Source organism: Panulirus ornatus, chromosome 14 (assembly GCF_036320965.1).
Source record: "Panulirus ornatus isolate Po-2019 chromosome 14, ASM3632096v1, whole genome shotgun sequence".
Classification (NCBI taxonomy): Eukaryota; Metazoa; Arthropoda; class Malacostraca; order Decapoda; family Palinuridae; genus Panulirus; species Panulirus ornatus.
The window spans coordinates 16,884,598-16,897,097 of NC_092237.1; the positions used below are offsets into that span (position 1 = coordinate 16,884,598).

Sequence of the window (12,500 nt, forward strand, 5' to 3'; positions counted from 1 at the left end):
TGTGGAGAAAGAAAATCCCCTGTGGCTATTTTGGATGACGGAGGTATCTTTTTTTTATCAGTCTCAGTGCAGTGGTTATAATTCTATGATAGTTGTGGTAGTAGTAGTAGTAGAAGTAGTAGTAGTAGTAGTAGTAGTAGTAGTAGTAGTAGTAGTAGTAGTAGTAGTAGTAGAAGTAGTAGTAGTAGTAGTAGTAGTAGTAGTAGTAGTAGTAGTAGTAGTAGTAGTAGAAGTAGTAGTAGTAGTAGTAGTAGTAGTAGTAGTAGTGGTAGTAGCAGTGGTAGTAGTAGTATTAGCAGCAGCAGCAGCAGCAGTAGTAGTAGTAGTAGTAGTAGTAATAGTAGGAGTAGTAGAAGTAGTAGTAGTAGTAGTAGTAGTAGTAGTAGTAGTAGTAGTAGTAGTAGTAGTAGGAGTAGTAGTAGCAGTAGTAGTAGTAGTAGCAGCAGTGGTAATAGTAGCAGTAGTAGCAGTGATAGTAGCAGTAGCAGTAGTAGCAGCAGCAGCAGTAGTAGTAGTAGTAGTAGTAGTAGTAGTAGTAGTAGTAGTAGTAGTAGTAGTAGTAGTAGTAGTTGTAGTAGTAGTAGTAGCTGTAGTGGTAGTAATAGTAGTAGTAGTAGAATAATAGTGGTAGTGATTATGATAAAGTATTGATAACAGTAGTCCATGCACCTATTTTCATTATTGTGTCATCATTGTCTAACACTTTATGCCTGTCCTCATTTCTGTTTCATTCAAAAGTTCACCAAAAAAAATTCTCGAAATCGCATTTCCCAGTATATACTGACAGCCCTGGAGCTCCCCTGAGCAGGACATGCAAAGAACCAAGAAAAAACTTTTCTACAAAATACATTCCTGATGTCACGCTGTTATTTCAACGAAATCATTATTATAGCTAGCCAAATATATTTGGCCATGTTCACCACATTACACAACTCTGTGTGCTTTACAGGCCATGGGTGTAGTCGAACCCAGACATTCAATTAGTTCTCTCATTAATGTTGTCCTCTCATTAATCCACTCGACCAAATGTTTATGGATGTGTTCCCACCATGGGTTCGAGGCCAATGCATAAGTTATTCTGGAATTCTTTTTCGGACAAAAGTCTGGTTTTTGTGTTATAACCTTATTATTCATTAATTCCACTGTAAACAGCATAAATTTTGGAAAGTGTTCCAGACAGTTTAAAACGAGTCCCTCCACATTTTCCTCTCCGGCCTGGGACCTACAGGATTTTGGGTGTTTGTATCATTCAAAATCGTTTTAAATGTGAGATTCCATACCAAAATCTATTCCGGTTCTTCCAGGGGTCTAGCTCGAGTAAGAGCTGGCTAAATGGTACAGGATGTTATGATCTTACAAGTTCCAGTTATAAAGCATGAAGGTAAACGAAGAAACCTTATATACTAAAGAATCTTAGACAATATATATTTCTACTGTAAAGAATCATAGACGATATATTCTACATATATCTTGCCAAGTGATGCTATAAATGTAAGATTCACAAAACTTTAAAGTGTTTACTATGCCACACGGGGGTTTAATATTTAGGACGGTCCACAAATTTTGGAAAGGAATGTTATTGGTGCGCAACACAGAAAGGCTACGAACCACCAGTGATTTTAGGAGATTTTCAAAATATTTTTCTGAGTATACGAGAATATTCATACACGAGGTGTGGTGTCTCCTACATCAGAGTATACCCAACCCGTGAGACATCAACAATGAAAGTAGAGATGTCACAGATGAAATTGATGCTCTTTTGAAGCAGTAGTTTCTAATGACAACGCCATTCACAGTGCTCTCAAATGAGTAGCCCCTTTTATTACTTTATGTGAAATAATTCAGTTTTTCTTTGTAGTTGTTATGTTATCCCGGTGTTGCATGATACATGAGTGGAAATGCATGACTGGCTTAAGGTTGCATAGTCTTCCTCCAGTTGTCTCGGTGGCATTCGCGGCAGCACCGACATAAACTGCAGCAGCACCTGTAGCATTAACTGAGCACCAGCAGCATTAACAGAGCACCAACAGCATTGTTAGATCACCAGCTGCATTAACAGAGCACCAGCAACATTAACAGAGCGCCAGCATCATCATCGGAGCATCAGCAGTATTATGAGAACACCAACAGCATTAAGAGAGCACCAGCAGCATAAACATAGCACCAACAGCATTAATAGATCACCAGCTGCATTGACAGAGTACCAGCAGCATTAACACAGCGCCAACAGCATTAACAGAATACAGTTAACTGAGCACCGGCAGCGTTAACAGAACACTGACAGAACGCCAGCATTATCATCAGAGCACCAGCAGTATTAAGAGGGCACCAGCAGCATTAACAGAACACCAATAGCATTAATAGAGCATGAGCAGCACTAACAGAACACCAGCAGCATTTACAGAGCACCAGCAGCATTAATGAACACCAGCAGCATTAATGAACACCAGCAGCATTTACAGAACACCAACAGCATTTACAGAGCATCAGCAGCATTAAGAGAATACCAACAGCGTTAACAAAGCACCAGCAGCATTTACAGAGCATCAATAGCATTAACAGAATACCAGCAGCATTTACAGAGCACCAGCAGCATTAACAGAGCACCAGCAGCATTTACAGAGCACCAGCAGCATTAACAGAGCACCAGCAACTTTAGCAAGAGCATGGACCGTTGCTATCACCGACACCACTACCACTAGCACTACCACCAATCATAGCTTAGCTACTGCAGTCTGGGACACTATCACTGCCTCCACAAAACCCCACCACCACCGCCGCCGCCACCACTATCACCACCATCACCACCACCACTATCACCACCATCACCACCACCACCATCGCCGTCACTATCACCACCATCACTACCATCGCCACCTACGCCACCAAGAGGACCTTGAGACGTCAACATTTGGCTCTGGGTGAGAGAAGTGTTTACAGTCGGGATGACACTGGCCACTGGGCGAGGCCAAGCCCCTTGACAAGGATACGCTTCGGGAAAAGAGACTGTGACTAAATCTTATAAACGTATCAATATCCAACAAACATTATGCAAAAAGGTATCGTGATAAGGATTGGATGGAATACTTTCATTCAACCATAGAACCGCACGAAGCGCTTATTCAATAAGGTATGGATCCCAGAAAACCCTCAAAAAGAGCTGTAAGTTGAGAACTGACACACGCCAGTGGTAGGATGAAGATAATAATACTCTTCTGTGATAAGTATAGGAGAACTAGGATGATGGTGAGTCTCCTAAGACATCATTTATCATGAGTTTCCGCGACGTCAAAGGTATGGTGAGGAAACACCATGATACCATCAGCAAGGGGGCTGTGGGGCTCTTGGGAAGGGAAGGGAGGTAGAAGGTCTCTGGGGGAAATCTAAAGTTGTCTTGAGGCCGAAGGAAGCTTCGGTGTACGAGACTCCAGTTGAGGACCTGGAGTCTATGGCTTTACTGAAGAAGGAAGACCTTTCCACCGCCCTGAGAAATGTGATTACATTGTGGCGTCAGGATAAAGAGAAGTCTTTGTATCACACACAAGGAGGATGTTATGACAACCCGAGATAATCCCAATGAAATTGTTGAAAACAACTTGCTTTGCCTAGTAGGGTGTTTGTGAGTGATATAAGGTAGGATGTTTACTCTCTCTCTCTCTCTCTCTCTCTCTCTCTCTCTCTCTCTCTCTCTCTCTCTCTCTCTCTCTCTCTCTCTCTCCCCCAACACCTAACGCCTGCCAACACGTAGCTCGCACGCGACTCGGTATTTGTAACTCTATATTTTCCAGCACTGAGTGCTATGGCCTCCGGCTCTGCCTAATGGTAAAATCTCGTCAAAGGTATTCGTAGAGAGGTGCTCTCTCTCTCTCTCTCTCTCTCTCTCTCTCTCTCTCTCTCTCTCTCTCTCTCTCTCTCTCTCTCTCTCTCTCCCCCCCATTCCGTCTGCACGCGAAGCGAGCCAAACCATCAATTTCCGCGACATTGCGACATCCTATCCTGTACGAGTCAATTGCTCTAAGATGTGACTTTGAAGAGATACCTCTCGTTGATCAGCCGGCTTCCAGCTGAATAATCACATGACGTGTCCACATACACAGTTCATCATACGGAAATCATCCCCTCCCTCCCTCCTCCCTTAGTGTGCCAGACCAGAGAGGTAATGGTGGATGTTCACTTCGGGAAATGACCTGATTAAATGAGATCATACAGATGACGTGATCATGGCTGACAACAGCTGGTCGCTTGCAGAGACTAAGCTTGCTTTTGTGTACGTCTTTGCAAGCATCATCATTAACGTACATTAAAAAAGGGGGAGGGAAAGTTCAGAGCATAAATCCCTGAAGCACGACAAATGTGTTGAAAAAAGACAAAAAGAAAAGAGGAAAAGAGGAACTGTTTACGATTTACATGATAATTTTCAAAATATTTTGATGTAAAATATTCAAATGGTCTTCCGATCATACCAAATTAATGACTTTTAGGTAAGAACGTTATCAAAAACATCAATACTTGTGAGTTTAGATCCCTCGGCAAAATTGTATATACACAATTCAATGTTTTGTTTGCGAGTTTCATTACATTTTTTTTTTGCAATGGATTTTCTTTCTTCTTTTTTCGCTGAAAGTCACATTAATCTACAATATGAAAATTTTACTTTTTAAAATAGTTTATGACGAAGCAACAGACTCAGCGCTGTCTGTCCTGTGCATACTTTCGTGCTCTAGGTTCCCCTTTCTATGGGGCTCCCGCTGCGCTCAGGGAGCCAGCCTCGTCTACCCGTGCAGGACAAATGAGGAGCAAGATGCTTGATGTCTTCGGTACGGGAGTTGCGTCCTGGGCATGGATGGGTCTTGTGGTATGTTGAATCGATGTTTATAGCACTGTAGAATTGAGAAGCGTCTAGAATACAGACGAGAAAGTGTAACTCGTGCATGTCTTTACATAAGGTTTTGTTCTTTATGTATGAGTAACATACTAAGCTTTCTCCATCTGGTAAGATATAGAACCTATGTTTATTGAACTGTTGTAGGTGAGGGGCAAGACCACAGACACCACAACATTAGTTGTTTACGGCTATGAATAGGATGATCCAGTGTCTCATCCTGCACAGGTCTCCTGCGAAGACGGTGTGAGGATGCTTTAGACTTGGTCTGACGTAGAGAGTTGAAGAAGAAACAAAAGAGAGTTTGTGAGCATGAGAATAAAAGCTCAAACTCCTCAAAGACTTTCACTCGCTCTTTCTTTCATGTATTCAGCGCCCTTTCTTCCCCTTCCTCCAAAATTCATCTCGTCTCTAAAATGCTCCCGTCTCTCCTCTAGAGCTTCTCTCTTCGTCAACACTTCTTTTCCGACCTTCCGCATTACTTCTCCTGGTCTTTCGAACCTTCCCTTCTCTTCTGTACTACTTTTCCCGACCGTCTGCACTACTTTCTCTGGTCTTGAGAACTTTTCTTTCCCTTCAGCACTACTTTAAGTGACTTGTGATACTTCCTCTGACATTTAGAACCTTCACTTCCCTTCTGTCCTACTGTCCCTGAATATCTGTACTACTTTGTTTGACATTTAAAACTTCCCTCTCCCTTCTGAACTACTTCCCCTGAGTTTCTGTATTACTTTCTCTGACCTCGACAACTTTCCCTTCCCTTCGCACAACTTTTCCTTTCCCACCGCTACCATTCTCTTCCTCAAACACTATCGTTGCAACACTTCTCTTTCATCATGGCAGAGCCACATTGGACTCCTTATCTTTCCCTTTCACTGCTCTTATCTATTATTCCTTACGTGTCCTCTAGCGCTTCCTTCTCAGTCTCTCGTCTTCTTTGTCTCCGTATCTCCCCCTCTCCCTCCCTATCTCTCTTTCTCAGTTCCTGCTCATAACAATGCGCCCCTGAACTTATCTCTTCATGATAGGGTGTCAGTAAACGACCTCTGTACGAGTTGAGAATCGTATGCAGAAGCTGTTGACCTAGTTATGATAGATGTGTTTATCAGGGAAAATGATGAAGCTAATAATGACAATAGTATTGATGATAATAGTAATGATGATAATGATAACAGTAATAATAATAGTCAAAATATCAATGATAGTTAAATGAAAATAACAACAATGATAATGATAATGATAATAATAATAATAATAATAATAATAATAATAATAATAATAATAATAATAATAATAATTATAATAATGATAATAATAATGATAATGATAATGATAATAATAATAATAATAATATTGATGATTATTATAATAATATTATTGATAATGATAATGATTATGATAATGATGAAAATAATGATAACAATAATGATAAATGATGATGATACTACTAAAAATGATAATGATGATAAAGTTCACTGTAAATGCACGAATGAGATATTACAGAACTAGGGTATCATGATAATAACTAACTGGCTAACTATAAAAGAGCCTAAGATCAAAGTAGGGCTGGATATTTGTACACACACACACACACACACACACACACACACACACACACACACTCACACACATATATTCATATGATTTTCATTAATATTTGAATGACATTTTCCGCGTTAGCTGGACATCGTCAGGAACAGACGAAGAAAGACAACAGTCGCTCACATCCATTCCCTAACTGTCATGTACAATTCACCCAAACCACACTTCACAGGCGCCACAGACCTTACCATGGTTTACCCCGGTAGCTTCACATGCCTTGGTCCAATCCATGGGCAGCACATCGACGCCTTTATACCACACTGATAAGTTTCTTGTAAGCAATAGCTATTGGGAAGTTGGAAGCAGGGAGTGAAGGACACGCTTGGATATCTTTGTAACTACAAGAATATGATTGCCAACAGTCACTGCAGTAGAAATATCATGTCTTAGAAAAGAAATCATGATGGATTTCTTATACAACAGTTGTACTCAGCTTACTGAACATAAAATATGCTTTCAGCGAATTACTATTGTCGTCACAGACACGTCTCCTCATCTGAGGGAATTCACAGGCACTATTTTCAAGCGTATCAGGAACGTATAAACTTCTCTTGTCAACCTCCCGTAAGCCTTGGAGATTAAGAGTAAATCTTACGGCTCACGACACAACCTCTCAAAGCCTCCAGGAGTCTTTGAAGACTTCATGGCTGTCTGGGAGAGGCCCGGGGGACGATATTACAAAAAGAATGACGAGGTCTTAATGAAACCCCTTCGGGTTATCAAGACCGATTAAGACTCCACCATTGGGGTCCTGGATTACATACACCACCAGAAGCATTGTGGAAAAAGGATGGAAGACCCAAGAAGAGACCTCGACTGGATGCCTTATGGTTCCATGGAAAAAGGATGGAAGACCCAAGAAGAGACCTCGACTGGATGCCTTATGGTTCCATGGAAAAAGGATGGAAGACCCAAGAAGAGACCTCGACTGGATGCCTTATGGTTCCATTCTCCCTGGTATACGAGGGAGTCCTAAAAGACCATGAGAGGAGGTTTCCGAGAGGAACACGGAGTCTCAAGGACTCTCAGTGGACAAAGGCAAGACACAGATAAGAGTCTCCTCCTCCTTGACAGACTAATGACTACCGGAGGACCTCAGCCTCCTCCTTGGCCCCACCACCTTCGACTGTCCCCCCCCTCTCCTCCTCCTCCCTCCTTCCCATCCTACCCCACAATCCACCAAGCGACCACCCCTCTGCCTCTCTTCTCTTGCTCTTGTGTGAGTTCAGGCTTGGTGGAGCTCTTATGACGAGAACTTCAGGTCTGGTAGAGCTCTGACGACTAGAACTTCAGGTCTGGTAGAGCTCTGATGACGAGAACTTCAGGTCTGGTAGAGCTCTTATGACTAGAACTTCAGGTCTGGTAGAGCTCTGACGACTAGAACTTCAGGTCTGGTAGAGCTCTTATGACTAGAACTTCAGGTCTGGTAGAGCTCTGACGACTAGAACTTCAGGTCTGGTAGAGTTCTGATGATGAGAACTTCAGGTCTGGTAGAGCTCTGACGACTAGAACTTCAGGTCTGGTAGAGCTCTGACGACTAGAACTTCAGGTCTGGTAGAGCTCTGATGACGAGAACTTCAGGTCTGGTAGAGCTCTTATGACTAGAACTTCAGGTCTGGTAGAGCTCTGACGACTAGAACTTCAGGTCTGGTAGAGCTCTGATGACGAGAACTTCAGGTCTGGTAGAGCTCTGATGACTAGAACTTCAGGTCTGGTAGAGCTCTGACGACGAGAACTTCAGGTCTGGTAGAGCTCTGACGACGAGAACTTCAGGTCTGGTAGAACTCTGATGACGAGAACTTCAGGTCTGGTAGAGCTCTGACGACTAGAACTTCAGGTCTGGTAGAGCTCTGATGACGAGAACTTCAGGTCTGGTAGAGCTCTTATGACTAGAACTTCAGGTCTGGTAGAGCTCTGACGACTAGAACTTCAGGTCTGGTAGAGCTCTGATGACGAGAACTTCAGGTCTGGTAGAGCTCTGATGACTAGAACTTCAGGTCTGGTAGAGCTCTGACGACTAGAACTTCAGGTCTGGTAGAGCTCTGACGACTAGAACTTCAGGTCTGGTAGAGCTCTTATGACTAGAACTTCAGGTCTGGTAGAGCTCTGACGACTAGAACTTCAGGTCTGGTAGAGCTGTGATGACTAGAACTTCAGGTCTGGTAGAGCTCTGACGACTAGAACTTCAGGTCTGGTAGAGCTCTGGTGACTAGAACTTCAGGTCTGGTAGAGCTGTGGTGACTAGAACTTCAGGTCTGGTAGAGCTCTGACGACTAGAACTTCAGGTCTGGTAGAGTTCTGATGATGAGAACTTCAGGTCTGGTAGAGCTCTGACGACTAGAACTTCAGGTCTTGTAGAGTTCTGATGATGCGAACTTCAGGTCTGGTAGAGCTCTGATGACTGGAGAAGTCCAGGGTTGACCACTACACAAGAAGTAAAGAGAGAATGATAATAATGATAGAAGGATTAGAAGGAATATAGAAATGAAGAGCAAAAGAGGAACCAATGATAAAACAAGAAGGAAAGGAAATGATAATACAGGAAAGTTTAGAACAAAAGGCCATAAACGTTTTCAAGGCTAAGAACAAGATTAAGAAAACAGTAACTGAAATACGAAGTAGAAAATGGACACACAGAGAAGAGGGAAGTAAAGTTAGGATCAAAAGCAGAGCGTAAAGGTGAATGAGAGGAAATGAGTAGAATTGAGAGAGAGAGAGAGAGAGAGAGAGAGAGAGAGAGAGAGAGAGAGAGAGAGAGAGAGAGAGAGAGAGAGAGAGAGAGAGAGAGAGAGAGAGAGAGAGAGAGAGAGTTTAATGTGTTAGCGTGTGTGGCTCTGCTGTCAATCCAGTGACAGCTTAATCTCTCTTAAGCTCCGCAGCGGTACGTTAGTTAGTTCCATGTAGGAGAGAGAGAGAGAGAGAGAGAGAGAGAGAGAGAGAGAGAGAGAGAGAGAGAGAGAGAGAGAGAGAGAGAGAGAGAGAGAGAGAGAGAGAGAGAGAGAGAGAGAGAGAGAGAGAGAGAGAGAGAGAGAGAGAGAGAGAGAGAGAGAGAGAGAGAGAGAATAGTCAAGGAGGGACAGAGCCAGACGCCAATTGCTTAAAGACGACGTCCCATAGTAAGACTGATCATCACATGCTGAGAAAGAGCACGGCATAATGAGAGAAAAAGACACTACAGACTGAGAGAGGACACAACATTCTGAGGGGAGAGGGCGCCACATACTGAGAGAGGACATTATATACTGAGGGAGGACGCCACATTCTGAGAGAGGACACCACATACTGAGGTGTGGTTACCACATGCTGAGGTGTGGTCACCACATACTGAGGGAGGACGCCACATACTGCGAGGGGACATCATATACTGAGGGAGGATGCCACATACTGAGAGAGGACATCATATACTGAGGGAGGACGCCACATACTGAGAGAGGACGCCACATACTGAGGTGTGGTCACCACATACTGAGAAAGGACGCCATATACTGAGGTGTGGGCACCACATACTGAGAGAGGACGCCACATACTGAGACTGGACACCGCATATTGAGAGAAAGGGAGCCACATACTAAGACAAGACACCACATATTGAGAAAGGACGCCACATACTGAGACAAGACACCACACACTAAGAGAGGACACCACATATGTTGAGAGAGGGAGCCACATACTAAGAGAGGACACTGCATACTGAAAGAGGGGGGACACCACATATTGAGGAACTGCCCCACATGCTGAGAAAAAAAGAACAGTAATACAATTTGCTCTTAAGTATGAGGTGACACACCTGCAGTATGAAATAAAAAGAAAAGAAATATGAAAATGTGAAAGAAAAAAAAGCAAGGGACCCTTAAGAATGAAACATAACCAATGATATGAAAAAAAGGAGGTGTAAGTTACGTAAAAGAAGAAGACAAAGATGGAGAATTACACTTGGCAACCCAACAGGACAATTTTCAAGCTAAAGCACAATTGAAAATGCTTCAGACAAGGGAAGCAACCCGGTGACGATGATTGAAAGAGAACCACAAGACGTCTGTTGGGAACGAGAATAGAAATGATAAGCTTGATAAAACAGACCGGCCGAGGAACAACGTAAATTGACTTTTGGATTACAAGAAGCGACGGGGAAATTACTACCACATCAGGGTCGTTATTCAGCAGGGAAATGGACCAAAAATTGGACAAAAGAAACTCGTAGGTGGGGAGAGAAAAGGGTTTGTAGAACTGGTTAAGGGGGGTAGATTAGACAAGAGGGACTCGTAAATGAATAGCAGAAAGAGGAGGAGAATCTGTAGAGATGGGTCGAGTAAATTGGGCAAGAGGAACTCGTAAATGGATGAAAAAAACAGGAGGAGAATCTTTAGAGTTGGATAGAAGAGGTAATTGGGCAAGATAGATGGGAGAAAGAGGAAGAGGGTCTCTCGTCTTGGGTTTAGAGGGCGAATGTCTAGGAAGATTACAAGAGCACGTGTGATGGATGGCTGGGATGGTGGATGAAGACATACCAATCTTGACTTCCCCTATTGTATCTAACTCCTCTCCTCTCCTCTCCTCTCCTCTCCTCTCCTCTCCTCCTCTCCTCTCCTCTCCTCTCCTCTTCACTTCTGTGCATTGTATTCCCTCGTTTACCAGGAGCAGAGACGTTCTCCATATCATGATACTACTGCCCCCCTACACACACACACACACACACACACACACACACACACACACACACACACACACACACACAAGGCTGATAATGAAATACGACGTCCATCAAGCTCAGAGTAGGATTACTTAATGGATCGACGGCCACAAAACTAAGAATGAACAGATGACACATGTCAAAGGAACATTCTCAAGCTGGTGGAGGGTGACTGCTGCATCTGATCTAACTAAATCATTTGCTCATTGAGGCGAAATCATACCCATGTATCTTTCGCCGATTATGTCAGAATTATGGAAGAAGTACGTAGAATCAAGGACGGAAAACATCACCGAGAGATTGAGATAGATACAAGAGCGATGGTCTAATGATTGGAAAAAATAAACCTACCTCGGGATAATATGCAAAATTATGATGGTTGAATGAGGTTTAAACAGGCCAGAAGGACAGTGCCCCACAAGAGGGAATGAACTGAGACTCACAGAAAGAAAGAAAGAGCGAAGGAGCTGATATCATGCTGAACTTATCCCAAGAACAACACCTGAGGAGTATCGTGGAGGGGGCAATCTATGTTTTGGTCAAAGACAATACTGCTTTTTGAAGTTCATGGCAAGCGACCTGTTTAGAAATAAGTATACCCATGACTTACGTACATTAGATCTACATTGGAATATGTCCCCAACAGTTGGGTCACCTCACCTGAGAGAGGATCAGAAAGCTGCTGGGAAAGGCTAGAAAAGAAAGACATTGGGAATGATACCAGTAGTGAGTGGGACGAGGACCCGTTGAAAGGAGAGATAGCCTTTGATCTGCCCACACTAGGAGAAGGGAGAATAAGAGGAGACATTATACCTATATATAAATCCCTAGGAGGCCACAGAACAGCCCTTTGAAGTTTGGAGAGAGAGTTGAGAGCGAGAGGACACAGCTGGAAGACAGACTGGAGGTAAAGCCCATTTCCTCTTCGTTTTGTGAATCTTTCAGTCTTCTCTGAAATCATCCGTACGACTTTCGTAAGGCGAGACTCGCCGATGAATCATTTCCTACCTTACTCATGAGTAGCCATCCTCTTTGAGAGACTCTGCAGAATTCTGTGACGTTGCGCTTGATAAATCTTGAATTTTCTCTGACATGTTGTGATACCTGGATTATGATCCAAGCTGACCTAGTTTACTTTTCCTCTCTCTCCCCCGTTCCCTCATATCTAGTTTCCTCTCTGGCCTTCCTGTTTCCGTGAATGTAGATAGCCTAGCCTTTATCTCCTTCATCATCTATAGTGGCGTCCTCCAGCGTTCTGTTCTGTTCTCCCTCATACATTTCTTTTCCTTTTGATTAACGATTTCATTTTTTGAACGTTTAACGACA

The 12,500-nt window shown here is 43.1% G+C and overlaps 1 protein-coding gene across 5 annotated transcripts in view; it reads right to left on the minus strand.

The window, feature by feature from the left end:
- LOC139753333 (glutamate-gated chloride channel-like) overlaps positions 1-12,500 on the minus strand; it is a 258,340-nt gene that overhangs the window by 159,578 nt on the left and 86,262 nt on the right. The gene's annotated exons all lie outside the window — the stretch shown is intronic.